A 27,143-nucleotide genomic window follows, 5' to 3' on the forward strand; every position below is an offset into this window, starting at 1 on the left:
TTTGTAATAAACTGTTTCGCCTGTCTTTGTCTTCGTGAATTTCTCCACCATTCCAGAGATTTGTGAGCTACCTACTTTTTTGTAGTTGTTCTTGTTATTGTCTATGCAATACCGTAGAAGGGTTCCAGTCTAACAAATGGCATTGATGAGTCTTATTTGGCCATTTTATCTGCTTTTTTATTGCCCCTATGACCCTCGTGCCTCTGTACCCAGGCTACTGTAACTTTGCTAAAGTCTCTAAGTGTATTTAGGGCACCCATATAATCCCATACTAGCTTAGAATTGAACTCGATAGAATTAGTGCCTTAAGCGCTGCCTGGCGATCTGTGAAAATGGCAATCGGTACCTTATTTTCTGCTTTCTATTTCTTCCACGTAGTAATAGATTACGTTATTTCCGCCTGGAAAATTGTGATATCCTTAAATAGACTTACCGGGAAATGTATCCCTTACTTTGTCCCTACTATACCGGTTCCTAAACCCTTTGATGTTTTTGAGCCATCAGTGTACCAGGTAGCTTCCGCTTTTATGGGTACACCTGTCTTCCAGTCTACCATGCTTGGTATATTAATTTTGAATTTATTGTAAAGCTGTATCTCGGAGCTGTTGCATCGATGGGTTGCCCCATCACAATATCTGCTTTTAGCTCCTAGATTAGCTTTCTATTGTCAGCACTATGCGCCTTGCTTGTGTGTGGCTAACTATGTATTAATAGGTGCATCACTGATCTCCTTTACCCTGTACAAATACATGAAGCAGTAATAGATTCTGCAGGACATCCAACGCCGCTGTAGAGGTTATTTTTATGGTCTTCGTAATACACAGGCATGATAGCCTTTATTATTACTTATTGCACCCATTTGCTGCATCTTTGTTTAGCATGTCACAGATCCATCATTGGTCTAATATCACTTGTGTATAACCATTAGGGTCATTTTGGGGTTATGTGTACATTTGCTCAAGGACAGACTAGCTTTCTGTGTGCGTGTCAGTATAGTCATTATATGTAAGTATTATATGTAAGCCTATAGCCTATATACCCTTAGGTATTTTGTTTCTTTGGCAAATGAAATTTCTGTTCCTCCCAGTACCGGTGGTTTAAGGCCTTGTAATGCTGTATTTTTTATGAAGTTGACGATTTGTATTTTTTGAGCATTGACTATTAGTCTCTCTTGTTTACACCAGTTATCAACTATATTTAGTACTGCTTTTATTCTCCCAGACACCAGCTGAGCAAATTTGCCCCTGACGACGATTACAATATCATCAGCCTATCCTAGACAATAAAAGTCTTATGGACTGATTTTTGAGAAGATCATTTTCTCAAGGTTGTCTAAAGTAAAGGTAACAGAGCTCCTCCTTGTGGACAGTCTGCTCTTGCTTTGATGGTTGTTTTACCCATAATGGAATTTCCTGTGGGTAGTGGGTAGGAACTCCTTGGAATTCCTTGGATAGCCCTATCAGGAAAAAATGAATCATTTCCTGCCCCCCACAGATTCCAGATGTTTCCTTACCCGGGAAATTAGTACCTGCTTAGGGTCCCTTGTTACGGATGAAGACCACAACGGCAGTCACGGCGGAGAGGGAGACCTTCGGTACGGCGAGGATGGCGGAAGTGGATTTTAGGGTTTGTATAGAATCACGCAGCGTCTGATCCAGAGTGAGCGGCTGCAAACAGCGTCGGATCCAGAATGGGCGGCTGAAAGTGGCGTCAGGCTTTAGCATCCTGGCACATGCAAAAACAACAACAAAAGGTGAAAATAGAAGAAGCAGGATAAAAAATAACAATAAAGTTTAGTTCCCCGGGTGGTAATCCACACCTCCAACGGAGGGAGCCCGATCGGGTACGGGGGGGGGCAATTCTGCTTTTGGTAAGAGAAGCCCAGTCTTAAATTTTAGGCAACGTCGAAAAGAGAAACAGAGAAAGAGGGAAATCACGTGTAGCACCTGGAACATCCAAGGATGGCGAACTAAGGACAAAGAGGTGATAGAGGAATTTAAGAAGATGAACCTTGATAGCTTGATAACAACTAAGACCAAGAAAAAGGGAAATGGTACACAATTTGTAGATGACATCTACTGTTGGAGCGGAAAAAAGAAGGAAGAAAGAGCAGCTGCCGGAGTGGGGATACTAGTCAAGAAAAAATGGATAAAAACAATAAAAACATGGGAACCCATAAATGAACGAATAGTAAAACTCATCATGGAAATCTATGGCAGGCAAATCGTGATACTGGGAGTATACGGCCCTACGGATAACAGCAGAAAAGGATCAGTTCATGGATACCTTACAAGAAGAGATCGGAAAAGTGAGACCAACACAAGAAATAATAATAGCAGGGGACCTAAATGGAAGAACAGGGAAACGACAAAATGATAGCACGATAGGCCGTTTTGGAGAAGATGTGACAAACGATAATGGAGAAAGACTAATTGACCTGTGCCAACTGAACAATCTGAAAATTACTAACGGCTTTTTCAGACATAAGGACATACATAAATACACTTATGTACAAACAATGGAAAACATCAGATCCATTATCGATTACATAATTGTCAGCAAAAGTAGTACTATCAAAAATAGAGATACACGAGTAAAGAGAGGAGCCGAATGTGGCACTGACCACCGATTACTAATTTTACAAATGACGTTTCCCTACACGTTGAACACCCAAACTAGAAGGAAGAAAGAACACGAAGAAGACCAAGTAGAAAATGAACAGAAAGATGAATAAATGAAGTTCAACATAAATTTACTTCCAGAGGAATCCATAAGGGACCTATACCAGAGAAGACTGGACCAGACGTTACAGGATTTCGGTTTCAGAAACGTTAAAGAAACGTACGAGCACGTCAAACACAGCATAAAAAAGGCGGCATTAGAAGCTTTGGAAAAACATGAGAAAAGAAATACCCAACACAAAGTAAAAATAAACAAAGAAACCAAAAAATGTATTGAGGAGAAGAAAATTCTATATATGAAAAGTATGAGCACCCAATCCCCAGAAGACACACAGAAGTACAAAGAGAAAAACAGAGAAGTAAAACGAAGAAGGGCAAAAGAAAAGAATGAAGAATGGGAAGAAAAATCTATCTCAAATAAAATCGGAGAAGATCAGACGGGGTTCACGGCAGGAAGATCTTGCATAGAAAACATTTATACACTCCATCAATTAATTGAAAAAAAAAATGGCAAAAAATAGACCAGTACACATGGCATTTATAGATTTAAAAAAGGCATATGACACGGTCCCCAGAAAACAATTATGGAACACGATAAAGGAAATCGGAATAACTCAGAGGTTAATAAAAGCCGTAAAAAAACTTTACAACAACAACAAGGTAAGAGTTAAAACCGGCACTAAATACTCCAACGAATTTAAGACCACAAAAGGCTTATTGCAGGGATGCTCTACATCTCCGACACTGTTCAAGATATTCCTCGAACAAATATTAAAACCATGGAAGAGAAAATGTGAAGGGATGGGAATGGGAATACCAATCCGGGACAACTTCTTGTACACATTAAGCTTTGCAGATGAACAAGTGGTAACGGCTCAAGATGAAATGATCTGTGCTATATGCTCCGAAAATAAGAAAAGGAATACACAAAAAATGGACTGAAAATAAATCTAGAAAAGACCGAATATTTAACAACAGAGCAAGAACCAGTGAGAAACTTGGAAATGGACAATGATAGGGAAATTAACGGCACTGACAAATTTAAATATTTAGGTTTCATACTCTCAAAAAATGGAACCACCGAGCAAGAGATAACCAGCAGATTAGCACAGACAAGAACATTTATTAAACAAATGAACGGGGTACTGTGGGATAGACAGATTACCAGAAATACAAAGAAGAGAATTTATAACACCTAAAGACGAGACCTTAGATATGGAGAATGGCAGAACAGAAAGGACTGGAGACATTGGCTGAAAGAAGGAAGGCGGCGACAGCTGTAAAAATCCTTGTATAGATAGATGGAATTTCCTGTCCTATTATCCAGAATGTCGTCTGCATATTACTGCAGATGTTCCTCGTCTACTCATGCCTTTATCAAATTGCTGGTAGTAACATGATTAAACGCCCCTTCAATATCTAAATAAGCGGACATTTCTATCTCTTTGTCCTTAAGTGATTTTGGGATAATCCCATTTAGATCATCTAACGTAGATTTACCAGATTGATACGCATATTGACGACTACTTAGAGGATTATATTTTAGCACTTTGTCTCTTATGTACTTATCCAGAAGCCTGTCCAGCGTTTTTAACCGAAAAGACGATAGGGTTATTGATCTATATGATTTTGGTGTTAGGTATGATACTTAACCTACTTTAGGCAAATACAAGGCTTTAACCTTATTTCAGGTAAGACCCCCACGCTAAACTGGCTTTAGGGAACTTGCCTATGTGTGGTATTAATACCTCTAGTCCCATATACAAAAATATCAGTTATATGCTATCTGTTCCGGCCTTTGATCTATGTTAGTTCGCCTATCTTCCTCATTCAGAATTGTTGAGGCCAAAAAATGCGTGTTTATGAGTTCTCTAAGACTTTCCTCTATGTTCATTAGTTTTCTGGGTAAATATGCTATATAAGCTTTATTGAGGAAACTTACTTCTTTAATAGTAGCACCATCCTTTGTCAAGACTTTATGTATTCGACAGAAGGCCGGGATATCTGTAATGTCCTCTAACAACTCTCTCCATGAATTCCTTTTGGCTTTCCAAATTTCTTTATTGGGTGGAGTTATATTATATCTGTACGCATCCCAGTCTTGGTCACATAAAGTTAAACAGAATACTGGCCGAAATAAAGGCAGAAAAATATTAACAATGTTTTAAAAACAACATCCAGTCAAACTGTAATAAATTGTTACAAAATTTTGTTCCAACGAACATTGAAATATTAGAAGTGTTTTATTTTATTTAAAAGGTGTATTCTGTGTTTAAAATATTAGCGTGATTGTAGCTTCCATGGATTGGAACACTATCTTCCTCATGTAGCCGCACAATGAAGATAATAATTTGCCTCGTTTATGTAATAGATATGCACAGTGAACAGGTTGAGTCCTGATGCTATTTAGTGTTCATCAACTTCTTTCTGCCTGATAAGTTGATGATTAGTGGAATAACTTTTAGTTATACAGGGTTATTTTTTGTTGAACTGGTCTTAAGGCCATTCGTAATTACACTTCTTGTCTATGTTGAGTTCGGTTTTTGTAGCCAAGTCTGAGTTTTTTTTATGATTTTGTAGAAAATAGTAAATTTTTGTTAACATCAATATAATGGTATCATGAAAGTTCGCCTTTTATAAGTATATTTCTGTATCAATTTGATGCTCCTTATATCAAGCCACAGGGTTTCTGGATTATCTTGTTGCTGTGCTAATGAGCAACTTTATTTAGCTACTCTTCGAAACTTAATATTCTCTCTAAAGGCATGTCCAATTAATTTATTATGGTTAAATTGCGTTTAATTAATGTAGACGTTAAGTTTTTCGTATGACAGTTTCTTGTTTAGGTGAAAACAGCGTACTTCAGTGTTTTGGTTGCATTAAGTTGAATTCTTGACTCCCAGTACTTCTAAACTTGGGTCAGAATTTAGTCGGTTTCTTCTACATATTATATTGGAATTGTTAAAATTTATTGATTTTTTTGTCACATATTTGTAAATTATTAATATTAAAGCGTAGATTTGCAGTTAGTATTAATTGAGGTAATTAACTTAAATAAAAAAATATAATGAAAATCTTTAAAATAGATATATTTCATCTTCCAATGAATCAACGATGCCATACATCTGGTTATTAAATACTACTTGACCAAACTCAGATCCTCTCCAATACCTCACACTTCTATTTGGGGAAGATTCGCAAAGATATTTAATAAACAAAGAAATATTGCTTGTTTTTCAAATAACATTCATTAACTTTACTCAAATAAAAAATCAGATATCTAGCACCATTTTTTTATATTATATCTTGCTCTCAGAGCAGAGTACTTTCGCTCTCAGAGCATCTTCAGGGGCATGAAATAACCCAAGAAACGTTTTTTAAGTGAAGGAAAATTAGTTAACTTCGAAATACTCCAAAGTTGATGGTTGATAAAAAAATGTTTATACAGTTTTTTAGAGTTACTTAGTTAAAAAAAGTTGGCTATCCAGCACATTAGTGAATGTTATATACATTAAATAAATTTAAACAAAACCTAACACTAGACAAAGGACAAACAGTTTAAAATTATTTAGAAACTACAGTGTGGGCAACAGCGGGAGACATAATGACTCCTGGTCATGATACAATGAAAAGAAGATATGACATTGCGCAGGTGGGTCGGGCTATGTGACGTCAGGCTGTCACCAGAGTAGAGTAAAAAAAATAGTGAATTAAATTATTGTGATTAACGTATGGACCTTTATTATTTGTTTTTTATTTTTTTTTTCACAACAAAACTATATTTTAATATTTGTTTGAAAAATATTTATATTCTTTATGTTAACAGATTTTAACATTTTTATTTAACTATTAAAATCAATTCACTAAATATAGATGTATTTATTCAAGAATATGATGGAGTTGATAAAAAATCATGCATAATAGATTAAACCACAAACTTTAATACCTTAATTAATAATTTAATACAACCTCTAAATATTATGCATATGAATATAAGAAGCTGTTAAAAAAATTTTTGATGCCTTTGTAATTTTCTTATCTGAATGTAAGACAGATTTCGATTTTGTAATTTTAACGGAAACTTTTAAACAAAAGGATATGAATTTGTTTCAAATTAAGATTTATAGATTAATATACAATTCAGGAACATTTAACAAAAACGATGGTGTATCTAATATCACAGATACTATCTAAATGTCAGTATGGATTTCAAGAAGGAAAATTCACTGAAGATGTAATCTGTGCTCACATCTACAGCTAACATCTACAAAGCTCTTGATAATGCAAGACCAGCTCTTTGTATATTTGTAGATTTATCGAAGGCATTTGACACTGTTTTACATAAAATATTGCTAACTAAACTTAAAAAATATGGTATTAGAGGGCTTGCATATAATATCCTAGAAAGTTATCTTCTAAACAGGCAACGACATGTTTATATAGAGGGAGAAATTAGTAAGGGAAGAATTATATCATATGGAGTCCCGCAGGGAACAGTCTTAGGACCAATTCTCTTCAATATACACAGCAATGATCTATTCAGACTGAATATTACAAGTAAGCTTTGCAGATGACACAGCTATTTTCTATAATGCAAATACCTGGGATAATTTAAAACAAAAAGCCGAAACAGACTTTGCTACAATTCAGAAATGGTTTCAGTTTAATAAGCTCACCGTAAATGTAGATAAAACAAAATATATGCCATTTACGTATGAAATTCCATATACATACGAGATTAAATATCTAGGTATAATAATTGATAAACATTTACGTCAGAATTCTCAAGCAAATAATATAGTAGTTAAATTAAGAGGGCTACTATTCAAGTTTTAAATTTTTAAAACAATTTTTAGGAATACCTCATTTAAGAATTCTTTATTATGCACTTATAAAGTCTCAACTTACCTATGCCCTTTTAGGATGGGATGGAAAACGGAATAATTACTTGCATTCTATAAACATTATTCAGAAGTGGCTAATTAGAATTATTTATGGGAAAAATTTAAGATATTTTAGCGAGTTGTTATATAATGAAAGTCAATTTTTAACTGTACGTAAAATATTCTGTAACAGAGCCCTTATACATATACATGAAAAAAAGATATAATAAACTTTAACAATCATGCCCAACAAACTCGATATTCAAGGAATAATGCAACTTTACCTAATTGTAATAAATCCATACTCCTGAGATATGTTGGTTACATAGGGCCCAAATTTTACAATTGTCTACCAGAAAATTTAAAACAGATTAAAAATTATAAAAAACATAGATATAAATATGAAATTAGAAAATAGATTAAAAATAAAACAACACAATTCTATGAAGAACTGATTTATGGACAATAGTAATAAATAATAAATATCTAAATAGACTTTGATTAAAAGTTTTTAATCTTTTCTAGAATTTACTGCAATTAATATCACGTACTTACATTTGTGTACCCACAGTTTTGTCACATGTTATATTAAAATGAAAATTAATGTATTTAATGAAACTACGCATATGTAACTTACTATTTATATGTATACAATTATTTAATATTTTTTTGTTTGAATATAAATTTATTTTTAAGTCTCACGCACAAGGGGTGCTACTTTTATAGTAGCTCCACTTCAGTTTTTATGTTTACCTAGTATTTAATATTCTTATTGTTTCTTGTAATCTATGTAAGCTTCTCTTCTTCTTCTCGTGCCACTCCTAGCGGAGATTGGAAATCATCATGGCCACTGCGACTTTGTTAGCAGCGCGCCTAAAAAGTTCAATCGAACTACACCCGAACCATTCACGTAGATTACGAAGCCACGATATTTTTCTTCTACCCACACTTCTTTTGCCCTTAATTTTGCCCTGCATGATATTTCTTAAAAGTTCGTACTTTTCACCTCTCACAATGTGCCCCAAGTATTCCATCTTTCTAGTTTTTATCTCATTTAGAATTTCGCATCTTTTGTCTAAAGTTTGGAGTACTTGCGTGTTAGTGACGCGGTCCATCCATGATATTCTAAATAAACATTATTATTATTATTAAAATACCTTTCCCCCCAAATGTTTAATGAATAATTTATATGCTTTAGTGTTTTCTTATTATTCAGTAAAATATATAAATAAATAGATATTATATTCATCTTTAGATTTGAATAGTCCTTAGGCTGTGTGACCATTAAAAATAAAATTAATGTATAAGAAATCTTGATCTAATAAAATATAACTGATAGGCTTTATTACTACCGCAGTTTTTTTATCATGTAACACATTACAATTGAATTATTAACTTTATTTCAATGTAGCTAAGTACGAGTATTATATAGTATAATATATAATTAGATGTATCTTGCCTAATAATAAAAAATCATGTTTTTAATTGATTTTTGATATTAGACATGTTCTCAATAATTATATTTAATCATACTAAGCAAAACAGCATCTCTAGAAAGTTTCACATTTGATATTAAAATCTTAAATCCTCAAATCATGTAGCATAGCAATGCATTAGAAATTTAAAAGATCTCCTCACCACCTGACGTCATGCGCAAACCTGAACGAAATTTGGAAGGCTAAGTATCATATCTTTCTGATGTATCATGACTCCTGGTCTTAACGGAAATTTTAAAGTGACATCTGACATATGACAACTTAGATGACAAGTCACAAACATGGTGATCTGCACATTTCAAAATTTTATATTAAACTGAATATTGACCAAAAGTCCAACTGACCGCTAATATAGGAAAAGCCAATTGGTTAAATATGAAACTATATTAATTACTATATGTAGACTGTATAATCCAGATCTCAAACTCAAACCTGTCAGTGATAATTTAGGTGTTAATTTTGGGGCAAATGAACATAGACATAGGGTGGACATCGAGTGTGAATGTAAGAACTAATAGACTAAACAATCTGTTAGAGGGTGGTTGGTTGGCTGCACTAAAAGATCTACCAAGCACTATCAATACTGTACGAAATATGAAATTTAAATAATTAGAATTAAAAATTAAAGTTCAAAACAAAGTGTGCGAACTGAAGTATAATACCACTGGTTCAGTCAAACTTATAGTCAATGGGAAAACATAAAATTAAAAATATCAAATCATTACTCAAGACCAACTGACCAACAGTGGGAGATGTTCAAATATACAACTGTGGAAGTGGTATATATAAATTACAAAAATATATGGAGAGTATAAATAACGCAAACTGTAGATCAATTGATCACGAACAAACTTGTTTATCAAGTGATTGATTATTGAAATGTTAATATTAATTAAAGTAGGAAATTAATAAAATTAATGCATATACTCAGTGTAGAAAGTCGAGCTGGGTCCCCTACGAAATGAAGCTGCATCCTCAGTGTAGGAAATCTACATTTCCTACGCTGAGTATTTATTTTATTTTATTAATTGTATATGAAGTATTTTAAAAAATATGATTTTTACTCAAGAGTCAATTTTTTTTTATTTTTGACAGAATTATTTACCTATGTTTAGAATTAAAAATAATTTAAAATGTTCAACATTGTTAATTCACAATAAAAAACATTTTCTCTGGAATAAAGTTAAACATTTAAGTTTGTGCATTAATTCAATATTAAAATTAAAAATTAAAAATATAAAATCTACTGAGATAATAATTTACAGTCGTTTAGTTGCGTCAAATGTAGGCAACTTACAGTTATCGTAAGAAACACTGAGAAATCATTCCACTTAATATTTCCTTAAATTAACGAATACAATTTAATATTATTTAATATGAACATCTTAAATTCAAAGTAATGATTCGAAATGAATTTCATTATTTATTAAAAATCGAGCAACACTGTTTTGTGATTTTATTTGTTCATTTGATCAATACATTATATGGTATAAATAAATAAATTTTTATTGGCGGTAATTAGTTTTACTATAGACTAAACAAATGGTGATGACCCAAAAACTATTTTGTAAATAGTAATTTTTCTATTTGTGAATACAAATCTATAGTCGATTATACAATTTTAAGAATATAAACATTAAAACTTTGATTTATTGTTTCACGGTATTTTATTTTGCTTGTGTTAGAAGTAAATAATTGTTAGTTTACAGGGGCTTCCAGTCTTTCAAAATGTAACTCACTTCACAAAATAAATAATTGATAAATTTACAAGAGTTGAGATTGAGATTAGTGAACCGAGTATACATACTATTTTGATTTTTTTATCATTCTGCCGTTTGTTATTTTATATATTATTATTAGCAGTACACAAATTTACACAAAATATATATATATATATATATATATATATATATATATATATATATATATATATATATATATATATATATATATATAATGTTGGCCACCCGCCCTTGTTGAGCTGGAAGCACCCTTCTTTTCGCTCCTAGAAACTTCAACACTGGTCTGTTCCACTTTTTTGGTTAGGCTAGAGCCATTTTCATAGAAATCTGACATTGGTTGTTGTGCTTAAGAGCCAACGAACTGTAACTGGTGCCGATTCATCAAATCGAGTATCCGGTTTTATTTTGAGTGTATTATGTTGTACCATAAACAGTTATGATGAATAGTTTTTGGTTATGATTTTTTTTTTGTTTTCTTATTTCGTTTGATTCCCTGAATTTATGATGTATTGTTGCAATAGTTCGAAAATGCTACTGTTGTTCCAACCTAGATGTTGTTTGCCCTAAACGAAAACTTTTCTTGTTTGTCTAGTTTTCGCTCTTACGTGGGGGTATTGTAGCAGTTACAAATGCTTTGATATATGAATTCCTTGATATATATATTGGAATCCCCTCGTATATGTATTACATTGAAATCCCCGCATATGCATTATAATAACGAAGGATATTCCATGTTTCTTACTTCGTATCTTTTAAGTTAAAATACCTGAAATATATTTCAATTCTTTGTTAGGTCGGCTCGAGTTAATATAAACCATCTTAGAGTTCTTTATTTATTTCGCATCTGCGTATGTTCCTCGATATTTCTTTGTTCAAACCGCCCAATACTGCGTTTTCAAATTAATAATTTGCGTCTTAATTCTCGTTTGTGTTTTGTTTATACCCAGCGTGTTGTTTATACCAAGTAAGGTGAATTAATTTTAAAGATAATTTAATCACTCTCGCTGGAGCCGCGGTCAAGAGTGATAGGCTTCAGCGTTATGTCCAAATTCACGTCGAATTTGTAAAGTTTTCTATTTTTGTCCCTTTTCAGGGAAATCTTCGTCTTGTTATGGAAAACAATTTTAGTAGCAGTTAATCGTAGCAAATTAATGTGTATGCAGTCTAATTCTACCTGTTCCTTAATATTGTTCTGAAGCTATTTTCTTGTGGCATTTTAAAGTAATTACTATTTAAATGGGAATAAGCTACAATTAAAGGTTAAAGTACGTTTATTGACGTTTCAATTTCCACTTCGGAACGAACATTTTAAGAACGATTTCCGAAGTGGAAATTGAAACGTCAATAAACGTACTTTAACCTTTAATTGTGGCTTATTTCCATTTAAATAGTAATTACTTTAAAATGCCACAAGAAAATAGCTTCAGAACAATATTAAGAAACCGTTATGGGCCTACCTGTTCCTGTTTTTTAAGAGGCAGAGTCATAAGTTTTGTGTTTAGTGCTGACTTCAACCACGAATAGTCAGTCCCATCGCAGTGTGAGATGTAGTTTTTTGTTCCCGTAATAGTTCCAATAATAGTTCTAGAAAATTCAAAGTGTTTTTTTGAAATCCAGGTAACTTTCTTTTGTGTCAAATTTTAAAGTAAAGACAGACATTTTTTTCTTAAAGTAATAATTGCTTTCATATTTTCATACTATAAAAAAGGATTTGTAATAATTAATAAATTGTAAAATTTTAGTGTTTGACTTTAACTGTCAATTTATTTGTCCAAGTTTTTTTAAATTTAATGTTAACTTATGACAGCTCGTTTTATTATTTTTGATGTTCATTTGTTTTGTTGTTAAAAAAGGTTAACCTCCATGCAGTAACAATTTTAAAAGTTTTTGTAGCAATTCCCCATTGTAAACAGATGGGACACATGTAAGTTTTTCTTTATATTTTTGTACTTGGTAACTATTCATATAGTATTTTAGTATTGTCTTATTTTTATAACTGTTTGTGGTAAGACACAATAAATGTTAAATTTTTTTCTTAACATTTTGTTTATTTTTTTAACTAACCCTTTTTTTGAGTTTCATTTGAAAAAGATATGTTCTGCATTTCTAATAATTATTTCTCTAGTTACAACTAGTTGTTGTAATAGTTATAATTAGGCACCTTGAAGTGGCGTGAAAAGGTCAAAATAAGTCCAGAAGTTGGAGTGTATTATAAAATCAGAAATAACTTGCATGTATCTGGTAATCTTCTATATAATAATTTTAAACTTGTTCCATTTAAGTTAAGATCTCTAATGTTAACAAAATTACATGTAGGACATTTTGGTATAGAAAAGACCAAATTTAGAGCTAGAAAAATATTTTATTGACCGTAGCTAGCTTCTGATGTAGAACAATTTGTTTCTAAATGCAAAAAGAACCATTATTGCAACACGAAAGACCAGACATACCGTTTGCAAAATTAGCTGCAGATATATTTAACTATACAGGCCACGATTATTTAACTGTTGTCGACTACTACAGCAATTGGTTTGAATTAATTCCATTAGAATGTAAAACAGCAAAGGAAGTGAGTGATAGACTCAGAAATCTATTTTCAACTCATGGCATTCCTAGCAGTCTTGTTGCAGACAATATGCCATTTGGCAGTTGTGAGTTTAAAAATTTTGTGAAAGTTAGAATATAAACCTAATCACATCTAGTCCATTATGTCCAAGATCAAATGGATTTGCCGAACGTGCTGTAGGAATCTGTAAAGGCATATTAAATAATGTGATGACTATTTATCAGGACTAAATACATATTTCTCCTTCAGAATTGTTAAATAATAGACTGTTTAGATCAACATTACCAGTATGCTGTAAAATTGTAGAAGACAAGCCTACAGTGGAAAGTAATGAAATAAGGAAAAAAAGGGTAGAGAGGAAGCATTATTATGATAGACAGGCGAAGGAAAGAGATGGGTTTTTTTAAAAGACAAAGTGTAATGCTTAAGAAAGACAGGGTCTGGGTGCCTGCAGAAATTATAGATAAACATGAGAGTCCCAGGTCCTATATTGTAAAGGATTCCGAAAATCATGAATATAGAAGAAACTCATCATTTATAAAATCTTCTCCACATCCTTTTATTTTGGGAATTGCCTGCTAGTGAATCTTACAAAAATATATCTAATACATCACCAGACAAACTTGATAACAATTCCCATAATGATATTAACAGTTCAAGTGGTAGTAGTGAAAATGAGATTAAACCTCAAACTAGATCAGGTAGAAGAATAATGAAGCCTTCTAGATTTAGGAAGTAAAAAGGGAGATGTATGATATAGCTTACATTGGTTGGCTGCACTAGGTATGAAGGCAGGGAGGTCAGACATCAGCTGTCAACAGGTTGACTAGGTTAGGATAGAACATAGGTTATAAGATGAACACGTTGTGAATAGACTTAATAAAATTTAAAAGTTAATGTGTGTGTCATTACATGACCATAATAAACATAATACAAATGCATTATGGCTTTTAACCATTTACTCGAAGCATTACATAGAAGTATGCAAAATTCAAACAGCAACGACAAACTATTTGGTATTGCTGTCTTACTAATGTGTGCTGACTTCCGACAGACATTACCGGTTATTCCTCTCTTTACATATGTGGATGAGATTAATACATGGTTAAAACAATCATTTTTATGTCGAAATAGTTCGATTGACCATTAACATAAAAGTACAAGTACAAAATAATCTATCAAAATGTATACTGGATACGGTAAAATAAAACTGCATCCAAATACACAATGCAACACACTTCTAAATAATTTCTGTACTTTTGTTGAGACCAAATATGAATTAATTGTAAGTGTCTTCCCGACTATACTAAATAATTACTTGAATCATAGTTGGCTTAGTGAGCGCGCAATTTTGGCGGCAAAAAATTCAGGCGGCACCTAGAATACGCAACGGACACGTTTAGTCAATAAAAGTATCACCGGAAATATTATTGAAGCAACCATTTTAACTTGACGATTTGAAGGAGAAATTTTCCTGTTCCCACGTATCCTAATGATATCCTCATATACTACAATATCATTCAAAATGCTTTAATTCCCTATTTGATTAACATTCCCGATGATTATTAACAAATCTTAAGGCCAGACATGTTCGTTTGCAGCTTGGATTTAGAAAATCCATGTTTATCACATATATATATATATATATATATATATATATATATATATATATATATATATATATATATATATATATATATATAATGGCTATACACCCCAGTGTGGGGTTAAACCGCAAATGCTTTCTAGATCCGATTTCTTAAGTGGATCAGTCTTATTTGTTTATCTTATCTTCTTGACAATATCTCTCCATTTTTTCAGCCACTTTGATCTCGGTCTTCCCCTTCTCTTTTTTCCTCCTGGATTCCATTCTATCATTGCGTATGTCACTGCCTCATCGCCTGCTCGCCAAATGTGACCTAACCATCTAACTCTGCATTGCTTTATTTTAGTTACGATGTCTTCCTTAAGTTCTTCCTTAATTTCTGCATTTGTTCTGCTTCTATATTCATTTTGCTCTGTTCTGATTGGTCCTAATATGGTTCTTATAATCTTTCTCTCTGCTATTCTTAAGTCTTCTTCATCTTTTTTAACCATCGTCATTGTTTCTCCTGCATATAATAATATTGGCCTAATTATGGTGTTATAAATGCTCATCTTACTTTTTTTAGTCAGTGTTTTGCTTTTAAGTAATGTTTTGTTTGCAAAATAAGCTTTATTCGCTGCTAATATTTTTTCTTTTATTTCGGATTTCCTTTCTCCGGATTTACTTATTGTAACTCCTAGGTATTTGAAGTATTCTACTTCTTCAAACTCAGAACTTCCTATTTTGATTTTTTCTTTCATTGGTTTGTTCCCTAATCTTAATATTTTTGTCTTTTCTTGATTTAATCTTAGCCCCATTACCTCCCCTTTCTCTCTTATTTCTTCTAGCATTTCTTTCATTATTTTTCTGTTCTTTGCAATAATAGCAATATCGTCTGCATATGCAATTATTTGACCACCTCTTGTTCTGAGATTTCCTTTATTTATATTTCGTAGTACATATTCTAATGCTAGATTAAATAGCGTTGTTGATAATGCATCTCCTTGTTTCATCCCTTTATTTATAATGAATTCCTCTGTCTCTCCTCTTTGTGTCTTTATGCTTATTTTTGTAGTTCTCATTGTCATTTCTATTAATTTTTTGAGTTTATGTGGAATTTTTAATTTTTTAAGTGCTATCATTAACCCGTTCCTTTTAATTGAATCAAATGCCTGTTTGAAGTCTATGCATAACATTTCCAATTCTAATTTATACTCGTTTGCTTTTTCCATTATTTGTTTTATTGTGTGTATCGAGATCTTCCTTCTGTAAATCCACATTGGTACTGTCCTACTGTCTTCTTTGTGATCTTTGATAACCTCTTTTTTATTATTGATGTCAATATTTTATATGTTGTATTTAGTAACGTTATTCCTCTATAATTTTCACAGATTTGTTGGTCTCCTTTTTTATGTACTGTTATGATCTGCCCTACCTCCCAGTCCCCTGGCATTTTCTCTTCTTTCCATATATTTTTCAATAGTGCCAGTATTTTTCCTCTTAGTTCCCTTCCCCCGTATTTTATTAGTTCCATATTAATGCCATCTTAGTTCCATATTAATGCCATGTTTATCACATGGTCAATTATATGTTGCATGCACACGTGTTAATAAAACATCAAATTTATTTATATTAGCAAAATACAAATTAATGAAAAGTATTGGGCACTAATTAGTGGTTAATTGAATGTTAATTAATAGGTATAATTTGAAATAATATAATTATTTGGAATAAAAATCAAACTTTTCATATCTCCTTTATGGAAATTAATTCATATAAAAGTCGGCAATAACAAACTATATATATATATATACATATATATATATATATATATATATATATATATATATATATATATATATATATATATATATATATATATATATATATATATACAGGGTGTTTGGTAGGTCGATGGAAATTTTTTAAGAGATAATAGTGGACGCCATTTGCAAAATTTTTTGCTAATAATGTATCGCTCAAACTGTTAAGGTTTGCGAAATAAAGTTAAATTTGTCAATATTCGAAAATAAAGCTGCTCGTCCATTTTATTTAAAAAAATAATTATCCAAGCGAGAGACTTCCCTGACATACAAAATACCTTACGTATTACTTGTTCAGATTGCAAAAACCCTTCGTTAAATATCAATGCATTGTTAAAGTAACCTTCATTAATGAAACGGGTAAGAAAGGTAAAACATAACAACGATACATCATGCTTTTTGTAACATTTATTATGCCTTATTAAGTATGTACATAAACTTCAGAAAACAGTCATTGTTGTTCAAAATGAGAACCACTATTCCTAATGCACGCTCTTACCCTGCGTCGTATTTCTGATGTGGTTACTTTTAACCTCAATTCTACCCTTATAATGTCAGCTGATTCGATAATCCTTTCCATTAAATAAGCTCTAGTTCGGATTGGAACTTGAAAACAAGTTCTTTGAATCTGCCCCAGATGTGGTAGTCACACGGTGTTAAATCGGACGATGTAGCAGGCCACAAAAACGGTCCAGTTCGTCCGATCCACCGTATTATGTTTTTTCGAAGAGTCAGTGTTGTAGGTTTACATTTTTATTCCATTCGTAAAACAGGGAGGTAGTACGTCTAGATAATTTTAAAACTCGAATTGTCGAATATTGACAAATTTAACTTTATTTCGGAAACGTTAACAGTTTGAACGATACATTATTAGCAAAAAATTTTGCAAATGGCGTCCCCTATTATCCCTTAAAAAATTTCCATCGACCTACCAAACACCCTGTATATAGATATATATATATATATATATATATATATATATATATATATATATATATATATATATATATATATATATATAGATAAATTTACGCACTTTCAAAATATCTTTTAAAAAAGATTTTATTTTTAAAATAGTACAACTAAGTTTTTACTTCAAAAATTAAACAATAAAAATTCTTAATTACAAAATGAAACGCATTGATCAGAGAATGATAATGGAATGATTAAAATATAAAAATTGAAAAATCAAGTTTATTGTCCCTTGGTTTGCAATTGCTGAGCTTGCTATTTCTTGGAGTTCAACGAACAATAATGTTAATAGTCTGGGAGCTAATGGTTACATTTCTTCTCCCTCGGTGAGATTTGACTTCGTCCTCGAAGTTCTTGATACTTCTGCTACTAGTTCTTCTAAAATTTGGCTTTGGGCTGTGTCTAGCTTAGGTCCGAAAAGGATTTTGGAAATACGTTTTCTTTTCTTCAGTAGGAATATTGTTAGGATCGATGACACAAATAAGATGATTATTAGTGCAGTGATGCTGACTCCAGTGGAAAGTTGCGGTAAATTAGCGATCATCTCGATAGGTTGAATTTGTCCATGCGTTTCTGGGATTCTCAATTTTTCGATTATGATTTCGTGGTTTGCAATAAGTTCCATGGGTATGATATCTGGTACGTGGATTTCTTGATTTGACTTTCTGTTGAATTTGATGCCATCTATGGTAATGGATTCATTTGTGGTAAGGATGCTGCTGGATTTAATAGTTTGTTCTCTAATATTTATTGGTTCTACTATTCCCAATAGTATCGCATTGTTGGTTTCTTGGAAGAAATTTTCTTTGGCTATACTTTTGGTGCAATTCTTGACATTTGGTATAGTACATTGGGATCTTACTGGTTTTGTGCATATCATATTCTCGGCTTGTCTCGTGCAGGTCTCGAACCATTTATTATTGGAATGATAATGTGCTGGTGGAAGAATCATAATATGGTCTGCATTTGGAATAGGATAAATTTTAAATGTGTTGTGGGATTGTTCGTAGAGGATAGGAATTTTGATTATTATGAGCATGGTTCGCTGTGTGACACAAACTAATGTTTTGGAAAGTTCAACTAATTCATATGGGTGTTCGTCATTTACTAATAAAGAATTTCTGGGATAAATTTTTAAGAGATCGGCTTTAAGAGTTTCAAGTTCCTTTAATGTAAACAATTCGATATTGGAGATATCTAGATGAGATAAGGAGATGGTTCTGATTAATTTCATCAAAAATTCATAAATGTTTTGAAGGTTTAATATTTCGTTCTGTAGTGCGACATATCCGTCGAGGTCAACTGACAGCTTGTTAATAGTGGACGTAAGCAAAGCATTATTTTTATTTAAATTTATCAAGAGTTTTTCGAACCTCGTATCGCTGGCTTGCCCATACGAGATCTGATTATTAATCGTTTTAATTATCTCGTTTTGTTTCATTTCTTTAGCGGTAATATGAGTTTTTAGAAGGTCTAGATCTGAGTCATCTGGGTTTCCTGTAATGTATTTTATAGCTGTACCTAGAAAGTTGAAAAGTCCTCTTTTTTGCGTTCTTTTACGTGTAATTTTATGTAGGTCATCTTGTGCTTGTTGTTGTAAATGTTTGTATTGAGAGTATAATGTCGAAAGCGGTCCTCTTTTTAGGTTGTCTTTAAAATAGTCTAATGGGCTAATGTTTAGGATTTCTTCTAGTTTTTCTAAGTCAATGTGAAGAAAGTGTCTGTGGTAGTGAGAAATTTCGTGAGATTTGCCAATATCTTCGGCGAAGTATCCGTTATTGGGGACTTCCAGTATTTTGAGTGGATGTCCCAGGGACAGGGTTATCCTGAAAGGAGATTTTGTTTGAAATATTTTTGTCTACATGTTTCCTGGTTCGTTTTACAAATTTAAGGTGGGTGCTAGTTTTATTTTGTTTATCTGTCTTTCCGGTTATTTTAGTCTTTTCTTGTTTGTCGGGATGCATTGTGGAGTAAGGGGCTTGTAATTTGGGTTTGTGTTTTTTCTTAGATACATACAGAGGTTGTGAAAGATCGACTTCGGGTATTTCGAGTATTATTATAAAGTTCTTGGATGAATGGTTGTAATTCGTCTTTGTGGTTTTGGTTGTATGTTTCGTACACTGGAAGGTCGAAATCGAAATGTATTTCTTCGGCGTATGGACCGTAAAGGATTGAGAAAGGAGAATAGTTGGTAGCACTGTGAATAGATTGGTTGTAGATTAAAACGGCATGTGTGAATACGTCGTCTAGAGAATAGTTAGGGTTTTGTGCACGCAAGGTGCGAAGTTTTTCAATAAGTGTGGAGTGGAAGCGTTCTACGGGTGAATTAGAAGATGAGTTGTTGGCAGTAGTAAAATGTATTTCTATTTTATGAAGGTTTAAGAATTCTTTAATGATTGCAGAATTGAATTCTGTGCCTGGGTCGCAAACAATTTTTTGGGGATAGTTATGATGAGAGAAGTAGTGTCTTAGTTTACTCAGAATAGAGATCGAGGTTTTGTCAGGTAGTTTATAACATTGAGCGTACTTGGAGAATGAATCTACAATGGTCAGATAAAGATTTTTGTTACAATGAAATACGTCTATGTGTAATATGTGGAACGGTTTTTGTCCCAAAAGTGGTCCTAATTGTGGCGGTTTGTAAGGGTGTCTTTCGTACTTGTTTTGTAAGCATATTTCACACGAGTTGATAAAGTTTGAGATTGTAGTTTGCATAGAAGGCCAGTAAAATTTATGTCTCAGATGCTTGTAAGTTTCTACTATTCCATTATGGTTATCAGTGTGGTATTTTCTGATACATTCTAACTGTTGTGTTTCGTCTTCGATGTCTTGTAATAGTTTGTTGCAAAATATTGTTTTGACTGTAGAATTTATGTTTTCTTTAAAATAGTTACATATGAATGGTCGGAATTCGTGTGGTATTTTTATAGCAAATTTTTGGTTGGGCCTAAGTAAATGTTGGAAGGTTTCTGGTAATTCGTTTTTCCAATCATCAGTGATAGTTACTGTATGACGGTGTTTGTTAAAAATTTTCTTATAAGTCATTTTGTATTCGTCAGAGTGAGGTTCAAATATAATTTGGTTGGATGACAAGTTGATTGGTTCTTCTGATATTTCTATTCCTGTTATGGGATTTTCGACAGAGGTGTGTTGCGTGTTTTCGTCCGTTAGGTTTTGGTTTTTGTCAAAGTCGTTTAAGAATTCATCGACGTCAAATTGGTCATTAATATCCGGTGGTTCAGCAGAGTTTGAACTAGTGCTTAAGGCGTTTATTTGAACTCGGCTGAGAGCGTCGGCTACTTGATTTTCTTTTCCTTTTTTATATCGGACTTCAAATTGAAATTCCTCAAGTTTAATCCTTTGGCGAGATAATCTTGAGCAAGGGTCTTTGATTTTATTAATCCAAACGAGTGGGTTGTGATCGGTTTCAATGATAAAATGTTGGCCATAAAGATATGGGCGGAAGTGTTTACAAGAATCTACCATGGCAAGTAATTCTTTTTCGATTGTGGAGTAGTTCTGCTCTGCAGTATTTAGTGTGCGAGAGTAGTAGGCGATTGGCTGATTATTCTGAGATAACACTGATCCAATAGCGACATTAGATGCATCAGTGGTCAATACAAATGGTTTAGAAAAGTCGGGATATTGGAGAATCGGGGCGTTGGTTAGTAACTGTTTACATTTTTCAAAACATTCTAAAAATTCTGGATTAGTGGGGTCAATGATTGCATCTTTTCGTGTGCATCTTGTGAATGGAGAGGTGATCTTTGCAAAGTTTTTACAAAAACGCCTGTAGAAGCCAATGAGACCTAAAAAGGATTTTATTTCTTTGACGGTCTTGGGTAGAGGGTATTTTTGGATAGCTTCGATCTTACTGGGGTTTGGTTTTATACCTTCGGGAGTAACTATGTGACCTAGGAAGGCAACTTCTTTAGTCAGAAATTCAGATTTATCTAGTTGGACCTTGAGATTGTTTTTTCGAAATGTGTCAAAGATTGTGGAGATGTGGACCAAGTGATCTTGTAAAGATTTTGAGAAGACTATAACGTCATCCATATAAACAAAGCAAAATTTGTGTAGGAAGGGTCTTAAGATGTTGTCCATTAATCTTTCGAAAGTGGCAGGACTATTCTTTAGTCCAAAAGGCATTCGTAAAAATTCGAAGTGGCCGTGGGGTACTGAAAATGCTGTTTTGTGAATAGAGTTTGGGTGAACTTCTATTTGGTGGAAGCCTCGAGCGAGATCTAGGGTAGTGAAGTATGTAGCTTTTCCGAGATTGTCAAGGATTTCATAAATTTTTGGTAAAGGATACTTATCTCCAATAGTATTCTCATTGAGTTTTCTATAATCAATCACCATACGGAATTTCCGTTTTCCTGAGGCGTCAGGTTTCTTGGGAACAATCCATACAGGTGCTGAGTATGGCGAAATTGAATTTCGGATTATCTTGTTGTCCAAAAGTTTGTTTACTTGTCGAGTGATCTCTTCTTGCATAGATTTTGGATGTCTGTAGCCTCTAACATAAATGGGTGATTCGTCCTTGGTTTTTATTTCGTGTTTCACAGCAGATGTGAAAGTTAAATTCTTTGAATCATCGTAAAAATATCTTTGTATTTTTTACAAAGTTTTATGATTTTACTTCTTTCTTTTTCGTTTAGGTGTTCTGTTCTTATTGCTGGTTCGTGAAATTCGGTCGGAGGAGGTGAAATTTCATAATTGTCTAGAGTTTCGACGTGTAAAGTGTCTAATTGCATAGGTTTTTGGAGTATAATGTTTTCTAAAAATCCGTCACTTACATTGTGGATTGAGTTAGGTATTTGTAAATTTGCAATTTCTGTGGCGTGAATAAAGACTTGTCCTCGTTGTATGTCAACGGGTATTTTATTGTATAAAGTATAGAAATTAATTTCGACATTGTGAGTGGTTAAGTTTAGTATTTTAGTTTTATAATTAATTACGGCTTTAAAACGTTCAAGCTCAGAGTTTCCTAAAAGAATATCGAAATCTTCGCTCCAATCAGCAATTCGAGCATCTATGGGTTCGTAAATATTATAGACTTGTAGTAGAGGTGTTTTTATGTTTAGTAAATAATTTTGGGTTGTTTTCATGGATGTCAGTGTGAAGGGTTTTTCGTAAATATGTGAGGGATCAAAATATTTTAAAACTTTTGGTGAGACAACTGTGTGGGTGCCACCAGTGTCGATTAATACTTTAATATTTGAATCAGGTAAGAAGAAGAACGGTAGTCGGGGGTTAACTTGGAGATTACTTAGATCGATATTGGTGGAGGATCTTCGTCTGTTGGATCCTCGAGAAAATCCTGAGAAGTTTCTTCAATTAATTCTTGGGGATAGTCATTGTCATTAACTTCGAAATATTCAGGGGCGTATTCGAAATTTTCAGGGGTGTATTCGAAATTTTCATCTGAGTTTGCATTAATGTTAAAATGATGCGTACGTCTAATAGTGGACGCATCCAAATCCATGGGTTCATTTCTTGTGGCGATAGTCTGTACCTGACTCATTGGGGTAGCATGATATCTTTCAGGTTGGGGATTTCGGATTTGTCTATTGAAATTGTTATTATTTTGTGGATTATTTCTAAAAGAATTAAAATTAGAGTTAGGAGTTGCATTGGCGTTTGGCCTAGTAGCAAAATTTGTATTCTGATGGGCATTGTTTCTTGATGTTAATTTAGAATTCGCTTGAGAAAAGTTTTGTCTCGGATTAGAGTTGAAGTTTGGTTGTCTCTGATAAGAGTTGGAGTTTAGTTGTCTCTGATAAGAGTTGAAGTTTGGTTGTCTCGGATAAAAGTTAGAGTTTGGTTGAAAAACATTTCTTGTGGGATTTGGGTTATTGTTAAAAAATGTCTGGTTTGTATTAGCAGGTTTTTGTTTTGGTAAAAATGGTTTGTTATTTTGTTGCGTCTTTAAATAATTCATATATTTCTGTTGAGATTTGTGATTGTCATAAACTATACATTTTTGGAGCGCTTGTTCAAGCGAAGTTATTGTAAAATGCGACAAATATTCGGCATATGGTTCATTAATACCTGTGCAAAATGTTTTTAAGGCTATATCTTTAAAATAGGGAGTCTTAAAATTAACAGTTTCAACGTTATCATTTAGAGTTGTATGCTGTAATAAATCGTTTAAATTTCTTGTAATTCTCTGGTGGTATTGATCATAAGATTCGTGATTTTTCTGGACAGTCGTAGAAAGTTGAGTAACTAGAATATCTTCGGAGCGTCTGTCTCCGTACTTAGCTAAAAGCGCTGGCCTTACTTCAGCCCAGCTGTTTTGTTTGAATAATTAAGAAAATCCCGCGGTTCGCCTTTGATACGAGCAATAATGTTAGAGTTTAAGATAAATTCTTGCGAAGCTGTAAGCTGTTGGCCTACCAGGAATGTAATCAAGTTATCGACCGATTTTAAAAAGGTAGATAAATTATCTCCGGTGGAAAATTCCGGCAACGTAGCACATAGGCTAGTAATATCGGCATTTAGAAACGGCATTTCAAGTTCTGTGATAATAATAGTAGGGATTTGTTGAGTAAAATCGGGATCGGTGTTAATACGGGTGTTAGAATCAATTTCAGTATTCAATGTGAGATTTTCAAGCAAAGTATTTAAATTATTAACAGAGTCTTGCGAAATATCAATGAAAGTGCTCATAAATCAAAAATAGGAATGAAAAGGAAAATGTACTTACAGTAGGATGATCTGTTGGGATGTCCTGCACATAATCTTTTCTTTTCCGGTTCGGATTTCTCCTCTAACAACTTCGTTGACCAAGGAAACTGCTTATGTTTCTTGTACGAGCTGTATCCTGTTCGCAGCGCCAGATAAATTTACGCACTTTCAAAATATCTTTTAAAAAAGATTTTATTTTTAAAATAGTACAACTAAGTTTTTACTTCAAAAATTAAACAATAAAAATTCTTAATTAAAAAATGAAACGCATTGATCAGAGAATGATAATGGAATGATTAAAATATAAAAATTGAAAAATCAAGTTTATTGTCCCTTGGTTTGCAATTGCTGAGCTTGCTATTTCTTGGAGTTCAACGAACAATAATGTTAATAGTCTGGGAGCTAATGGTTACATTTCTATATATATATATATATATATATATATATATATATATATATATATATATATATATATATATATATATATATATATATATATATATATATATATATATATATATATATATATATATATATATATATATATATATATATATATATATATATATATGACTGAGTTCTCGGGAAGAACCGCGTTGAGAATTTAAAACTCGACGTTTCGGCACCCATTTTGGAGCCATAATCAAGAGTGATACGCTTCGGTTCGAGTTCGGGGTCTCAATCTGCCTACTCCCCTCACTCGAGACGTACCAGTATCGTGTTCTATCGTGTCTCAATCTCAGTTCCGAGAGACAGTTCTTGCAATATAGAACACGATACTGGTACGTCTCGAGTGAGGGGAGTAGGCAGATTAAGACCCCGAACTCTAACCGAACCGTATCACTCTTGATAATGGCTCCAAAATGGGTGCCGAAACGTCGAGTTTTAAATTCTCAACGCGGTTCTTCCCGAGAACTCAGTAATTTTCATTTATCTGACCGCGGAAACTTATCCGAACATATATATATATATATATATATATATATATATATATATATATATATATTTATAAATAATATATATATATATATATATATATATATATATATATATATAGATATATAAATATTGGATTTCAAACGCGGAGTCAAACCCGGAAAACAACTGAAACCACATATAGTTCCCGCGGAAATTTCAAATCCAATATATATTTATATATATATATATATATATATATATGTATATATATATATATATATATATATATATTTATATATATATATACATATATATATATATATATATATATATATATATATATATATATATATATTTATATATATATATACATATATATATATATATATATATATATATATATATATATATATATATATATATATATATATATATATATATATATATATATATATATATATATATATATTAGCTGACCCGGCCACGCGTGGCTGTGGCTAAAGTTTTTGTTATATTACATTATAGTAAACAATCTAAGAGGAACAATAAGAGAACATCAGTCACGAAGTCCACTATGCTTTTTCACACAGATGGTATTTGTAAAAAAATATGGTGATCTCCTTATTTGACTTTCTACGACTATAACCCTTTAGTACAATGAAATTATTTACGAACAAAGACGAAAATGTTGATGTTGGTATACAAATTCACTGGATTGAGATTTGAAGGGGAAGTACGTTGAACACAATTAATTAAAATGTTCTTACACTTGATATTAAGCAGAAATCAATAGGTACAAAATAAAAATTTATCAGATTTATTATTTCCATTTAATTTTATAACAAATATAAGTATATTACAGTATAATACAGTAAATAACATGTGACGCTTAAACTCATGAATGAGGTAGGCAAGGCAGACAGTCTTAAACTTTTAAACATTAATATCTATTTTTTTGAATTATAAATACTTTCAATTTCAATTTAATTTAACACCAATCGGTGCACAATGTGTTTGGTTAACCTGTCTTTAGCTAACACAAATAGATTCGACGGTTTCCCAACATGTGAACACGCAACATATAGTTGCCATGAGAAAAACATGGATTTTCCAAATCTAAACCACAAATGGACATTGTTTGACCTTGAGATTTATTTATAGACATGGCGAAAGCTAAACGAATTGGAAACTGTAGCCTTTTGAAGGATATGGTAGAATCTGATGGTATCATCGGAATACGTGGCAGCAGGACCACTTTTCCTTTAAACTTCCCAGCCAAAATGATTGCTTCAAGAATGTTTCCGGTGATCTTTTTGATGACCAAACGCGTACCGTTACATAATTGAGGTGGATTCAAATTACGGAGGAGAATAATAGGGGAACCAATCTTTAATCGAAGATTATGTGGTGGCATTCCAGGGATATCTAATGAATTTAAAAATTCAATCGGAAAATTTACACTTTCATTTTCATCAACAATAGTATCGATTGATTTAAAAAACATCAGATCACCTGGTAACAACTGTTGTATCTGGAAGTTAATTTCGTCAACATCAACGTTTTTGGCTGCCAAAATCGCCCGTTGACTAAGCCATTCATGATTCAAATAATTATTCTGTATATCTGGGAAAATATTCTGAATCAATTCATTTTTATCCTGAACAACAGTGCAAAAATTGTCTGGTAGTTTAATGCATTGCGTATTTGGTTGCAGTTCTATTTTACCGTTCCCAATATCTAGTAGTTGTTCGGAAAATATTTGTGCTGATGGATCATTTTGCAATTGT

At 32.5% G+C, this 27,143-nt stretch overlaps 1 protein-coding gene across 1 annotated transcript in view; it reads right to left on the bottom strand.

Moving 5' to 3' along the window:
• The window catches only part of LOC140435641 (uncharacterized), a 235,183-nt gene that overhangs the window by 18,615 nt on the left and 189,425 nt on the right, over positions 1 to 27,143 (bottom strand). The gene's annotated exons all lie outside the window — the stretch shown is intronic.

The sequence above is a fragment of the Diabrotica undecimpunctata genome, chromosome 3 (assembly GCF_040954645.1).
Source record: "Diabrotica undecimpunctata isolate CICGRU chromosome 3, icDiaUnde3, whole genome shotgun sequence".
Lineage (NCBI taxonomy): Eukaryota > Metazoa > Arthropoda > Insecta > Coleoptera > Chrysomelidae > Diabrotica > Diabrotica undecimpunctata.